Below are 6,280 nucleotides of genomic sequence, written 5' to 3'. Positions count from 1 at the left end.
CTACGTTCCTCCAATGTCCAGACCTCTCTGCATCCCACCCACCAACACCCCAGAGTTTTTCCCTTGAGAAGGGGCTCTGGGCTTCAGTTGCTGACTTGACAGGTTTCTTTCCTTTGCTTAGGAAGGGGGTCTCTGTGTCCCTCTTACCTTCTAAGGCTTTGTCCACCCTTGGGGCGGGGATGGGGAGAAGAGCCCTGTGCTTCTCCCACCTTCTGAGGGCATTTTCAGCTTCTTGTTCTTGGATGGGGGATGTCTGTGAAGGTCAGAAATGGGGCACTTGGCTGGGCTTGGTGGCTCTTGCCTGTAATCTCAACACTGGGAGGCTGAGGCAGGCGGATCACATGAGGACAGGAGGTCGAGACCAGCCTGGTCAACAGGGAGAAACCCCATCTCTACTAAAAACACAAAATTAGCCAGCATGGTGGTGTGTGCCGTTAGTCAGCTACTTGGGAGGCTGAGGCAGGAGAATTGCTTGAACCCAGGAGGTGGGAGATTACAGTGAACTGAGATCATACCATTGCCCAGTCTGGGTGACAAGAGACTTGTCTTAGGCTGGGTGCACTGGCTCACACCTGTAATCCCAGTACTTTGGGAGGCCGAGGTGGGTGGATCATGAGGTCAGGAGTTCAAGATCAGCCTGGCCAACATGGTGAAACCCCGTCTCTACTAAAGATACAAAAATTAGCCAGGCTTGGTGGTGCATGCCTGTAATCCCAGCTACTCAGGAGGCTGAGGCAGGAGAATCACTTGAACATGGGAGGTGGAGGTTGCAGTGAGCCAAGGTTGTGCCATTGCATTCCAGCTTGGGCAATACAGTGAGATTCTGTCTCAAAAAAAAAAAAAAAAAAAAAAAAAAGGGAGAGAGAGAAATGGGGCAGTGGGCACTGGCCTCTCTGTCGATTCTCAACCTCCCCCCATCCCTGCCGCCCCACACCCAACACATATAGTGTGGCCTCCAGGAGGGGACAGGGGGGTGCAGGGTGCAGGCATAAGGCAGTCACACAGCAGGGGATGTGAAATAAGGATTGGAAGGGGCCCAGGAGAAAGTGGAGTCACCAGCTGGTTTGGAAGACTCCAAACTTCCAAATTTCAGCTCAGCTCTGAGAGTCTGGCCTTGAATAGGAACCGTCCCTGGGAGGCCGCCTCCCCTCCCCTCCCTCGAACTCTGTGCTGTGACTCCAGGTCTTCTCCCCACTGACTCGCTGCTTTTTGGGGCAAAAGGCCATGATGATGCTCCTGTGTGGAAACAGAGAGCCCTGGAAAAGGCAGCCATCTACAGGGCAGGAGGGAAGGGGGGGAGATGGGAGAGAATGAAAGAAGGGAACCCTGGCAGAGGGTGGGAGAACCCTGGCTGCAGTGGAGCCGCTTGGGGAAAGTGCCAGCTGGCTTGAAACCTGGGCTTTGCTCACAGATTGACCTTGGATCAGTCCCTGGACTTTTCCGAAGTCCAGTTTCCTAAACTCTGTGAAGTGGTGATTGCAATAGCAGTTTTGCCTTCCTCCCAGGATTCCTGTGAGATAATAGATTTTAAAAAGTCCTTAACAAAGATAAAAGTGTGAAGGGGAATGGCACAGCATGCAGAGGAGGGTAGGGGCTGCGTGGGGGAATGAGGGAGCAAGTGTGCATGGAAGGGGTGGTGTGGGTAACCTCCCATATAGGCATCGAGGAATGAGAGCTAAGCAGAAGCCTGGCACAGTTAGGGCTTGAGGAATATCTCACTTTATAGAGTTACTATTCAGCTATTTCCTTTTATATAATCCTTTACATAATCATATATTAGTTTATAGAATTAGGGCTTGAAGAATCCCTTTATATAATCCTCTCCATATAATCATTAATAGTTGATAGTATGAGTGCCTAAAGAATATTTCCCTACATATATACCTATAATTATATCTTAGTTCATAATCGGAGGAATGCCTAGAGCAGACACAGTGCAGAGCATGATTTAAGGGAAAACAGTTATGCCAGGACAAGAATCCATAGCCCAGGTGGCAGCGTTCAGTATCATAAAGATACCTGCTGTATGGCAGGCTTGGGGCAAGAGCCACTCCTCCTGATAAACGAGTTGTAGAACCTTGCTCCAGTTCTTGTTGAAGGCTGCCCTCAGACCGGCAATCCACCTTGGTGACTGTGAACTTTATCAGCTCTTGCTACTGTGCTGCTTGAAAAGCATCTTCCCATAAAACCCATTGGAAGCTGCCAGAAGGCGGCGGTAACCTTGACAGCTCTGTCACTGCTATGTGACTTAAAGCATTCTCCTATAAATCTTCTTAGAAGTAGTTTGCCCATAGATAGAAGTATTGCACACTGCACCCTCTTCACTGTGCACGGCCCACCTTCAAGCCTCGGTGACCTAATGGGGGTGGACCCCTTACTGCACATGGCCCTTGCCTTCGTGGGAACGGGTCCCTTGCTGTGCACTGTCCACCTACTGGCCTAGGTGACCTAATGGGGATGGACCCCATGTTTTATTGCTCACGACCCTATCACTATCCTTAAAGATGATTTCACTCACTGCCCTGCCCCCTAACCTATACACAATAAATACTCATGCTTCTGGACATTCTGGGCCTCGCCTGACTCCGCTTATAGGTGGCGTGGTCCTCTGAGCCCAGCTGCGTTTCCTTTGTACTTCTGTGTCCTGTCTCTTTATTTCTCGGATGTGCCTCAGCACAGCATAAGGCTCACCCCACGACCCTGTGGGGCCCTCAGCCCTACAGGGTGGGGCAGAGAAGACATCTCAGAGACTATCAACCTTGAGCCCCACAGCAGCGAGGTGGGGATGGAGCTGCTCCTCTGGCCTTGCCCCGCTTCTCCAGCGTGGCTTCCTTTAGCATCTCCATGGTCTTGGTCACCACATATAGATTCTCCCCACCCTCCACAAGCTTCTGGAGGAAGGACTATGCTGGCTACTTCAGCTTTGTGGAAGGGATGTGGCTAGACTCAGAGGCTGCCAGCGGGTAGACCCTGTGCCCATTTCAGCTGCACCCTGGGCCCACGGTTGTCTTTCTGTATCTCTCCCTTATTTCATTCCATTGGAAAGGGAGTATATGTGTCCCAGAGGGTCAGGGCCCCATGGATTCTAGTCCTGCTTCTTCCTTCCCCGCCATGTGACCTTGGATAACTCGCTGCCCCTCTTGGGCCCTTTTGTATAATAAAGATCCCAAGATCCCTGCCAGCTTGAGCAGTCCACGTGGTTCTGGGTGGGTCCTGCTCCTCTGTGCCAGCCCTCAGCATCTGGCCTGGTATCCTTAAACTGCCTCCTCACCCCACCCTGCGGCTCACCTCTTCCTCAGGTTCTTTTTTCTTTTTTTTTTTTTTTTGAGACAGAGTCTCACTCTTTTGCCAGGCTGGAGTGCAGTGGCATGATCTTGGCTCACTGGACTCCGCCTCCTGGGTTCAAGCAATTCTCTTGCCTCAGCCTCCTAAGTAGCTGGGACTACAGGCACATGCCACCACGCCCAGCTAATTTTTGTATCTTTTTAGTAGAGATGGGCTTCACCATGTTGGCCAGGATGGTCTCAATCTCTTGACCTTGTGATCTGCCCACATTGGCCTCCCAAAGTGCTGTGATTACAGGCTTGAGCCACCACACCTGGCCTGTTTTTTGTTTGTCATTTGAGATGGAATCTCGCTCTGTCATCAGGCTGGAGTGCAGTGGCACGATCTCAACTCACTGCAACCTCCAACTCCCTGGTTCAAGGGATTCTCCTGCCTCAGCCTCCTGAGTAGCTGGGATTATAGGTGCCCGCCACTACACCTGGCTAATTTTTGTATTTTTAGTCGAGATGGGGTTTCACCATGTTGACCAGGCTAGTCTTGAACTCCTGACCTTATGATCTGCCTGCCTCAGCCTCCCAAAGTGCTGGGATTACGAGTGTGAGCTACTGTGCCAGGCTGGGAGCAGAGTTTTTAAATAACTTGGTGGGTTGGGGGAAACCAGTGAACCACGAGTGCTGATTGGTCAGAGATGAAATCACAGGGAGTCAAGGCTGTCTTCTTGTGTTCAGTCAGTTCCTGGGTGGGGGCCGTAAGATCAGATGAGCCAGTTAATCAATCTGGGTGAGGCCAGCTGATCCATCAAGTGCAGGGTCTGCAAAATATCTCAAGCCCTGATCTTAGGAGCAGTTTAGAGAGGATAAGAAGCTTGTAGCCTCCAGCTGCACAACTTTTGTGAGCCATAATTTCTAATCTTGTGGCTAATCTACAAAGGCAGTCTAGTACCCAGGCAAGAAGGAGGTCTGCTTTGGGAAAGGGCTGTCACCATCTTTGTTTGAACTATAAACTATAAACGAAGATTTTCCCAAAGGTAGTTCAGCCTGTGCTCAGGAATGAAGGAGGACAGCTTGGAGGTTAAAAGCAAGATGGAGTCAGTTAAGTTAAATCTCTTTCCCTGTCTCAGTCATAATTTTGCAAAGGCAGTTTTAGGCCTCTCTCCTCCCATCACAGCCCACTGGCTCCCTGATGTTGCTTGTGGTGACAAACTGGGACCTGGGCCCAGGCCGTGGGGATTCTTGCCTCAGGCCTGGCTTGGCAGTAGGCTGGGTTGTCTCGGTTCCTGAGTCAGGTTCCAGCACTTCCGGGTGGGAGAGTTTGGGACCGATGTGGTGTGTCTCCCAGAATAATGTGCCTTTTCCCTCCCTCTGTCCCAGGCAGAAGGGTCAAAGCAGGCAACATCGCTGAGGCCGTCCAGTTGCCTCACCAGGCTTCAGTGGTTTCTCAGGACCCAGGGTCCTGTGATCCCTGGTCCATGGCAGAAGTGAGGATGGGAATGAGGACAGTTACGCCACCCCCTCCTGCCTGCCCAGTGGACAAGCACTAGCCTGAGGTCAGGATGCTGAGGGAGGAGCCCAGGGGTTGTGGGTAGTTGTTCCAGGCAGGAGCCTCTCGGAGTGTGTCAGCACAGCCCTGGCCAGTCTAGCAGATGGACTCTGGTGGCAGGGGCTGGGAGGCAGAAGAGGAGAGAGGAAGCTGGCCTCCAGCCCAGCGGGAGCAACCACAAGGATGGCGGAAGGGCTGGGGACAAGCTCAGCACCCGTCCTCCTCACTACCGGGTCACACGTGCCCAGGAAAAACTAGCAATAAGAGATCGGAGCATTGATAAAAGTGACTTTATTGAGTTGTCCAGGGATGCCCTGGGGTCTCCTCACTTTCCCCAGCTCTCCAGTCACCATCCCCAGCTCAGTAATAGAGACCACCTTCCTCCCATGAGAAAGAGCTCTGGAAACTCATCAGTGTATAAAAGAGGGGATAGAGAGAGATAGGGATTCTCTGGATAGGGACCCTGTGCCGGAGTAGGGGATCCCCAGTAGAGGGCACAGGAAGAGCAGGAGCCTGGGGGCAAGAGAAGCAAGAATCGAGGGGAGGCTCTCAGGGGAGGCAGAGGGAGAAGAGAGGGGGAGTCCACAGTGTCCTTTTAAATCTGGCCACAGCCTGGCTTTTGTCTTCGCCTCCAGCTTGTTCCAACCCACCCTCCCCTTTCCCCTCTGCACCTTCTCTTCCAGCCCTAGGGTGAGTCTTGCTGCTGCGCAGACGTTCTCAGTCATTGTACATCTTCCTTTCTTTCTCCACACCTTTCATCTAGGGTCTCTCTCTCCTCTCTCTTTTCTGTCCAAAGCTCTCCCTTTTTTTTTTTTTTTTTTTGAGACCGGGTCTCACTCTGTGGCCTAGGCCGGAGTGCAGTGGCACAATCTTGGCTCACTGCAACCTCCACCTCCCGGGTTCAAATGATTCTCCTGTCTCCGCCTCATGAGTAGCTGGGATTACAGGTGCACGCTACCATGCCCTGCTAATTTTTTGTATTTTTAGTAGAAACGGGGTTTCACGATGTTGGCCAGGCTGGTGTCGAACTCCTGACCTTAGGTGATCCAACCACTTTGGCCTTCCAAAGTGCTGGGATTACAGGCGCAAGCCACTGCGCTCGGCCTCCCCATTCTTTAAGAATCAGTTCAGCACTTTGGAAGGCCGAGGCAGGCAGATCACAAGGTCAAGAAATCGAGACCAGCCTGGCTAACAGGGTGAAACCTGTCTCTACTAAAAAATACAAAAATTAGCCGGGTGTGGTGGCATGCACCTATAGTCCCAGCTACTCGGGAGGCTGAGGCAGAGGCAGAAGAATCACTTGAACCAGGAGGCAGAGGTTGCAGTGAGCCGAGATCGTGCCACTGCACTCCAGCCTGGAGACAGAGTGAGACTATCTCAAAAAAAAAAAAAAAAAAAAATGGCCAGGCGCGGTGGCTCACGCCTGTAATCCCAGTACTATGGGAGGCTGAGGTGG

This window comes from Saimiri boliviensis, chromosome 17 (assembly GCF_048565385.1).
Source record: "Saimiri boliviensis isolate mSaiBol1 chromosome 17, mSaiBol1.pri, whole genome shotgun sequence".
Taxonomy (NCBI): domain Eukaryota; kingdom Metazoa; phylum Chordata; class Mammalia; order Primates; family Cebidae; genus Saimiri; species Saimiri boliviensis.
Note: the sequence above shows the minus strand (reverse complement) of the source record.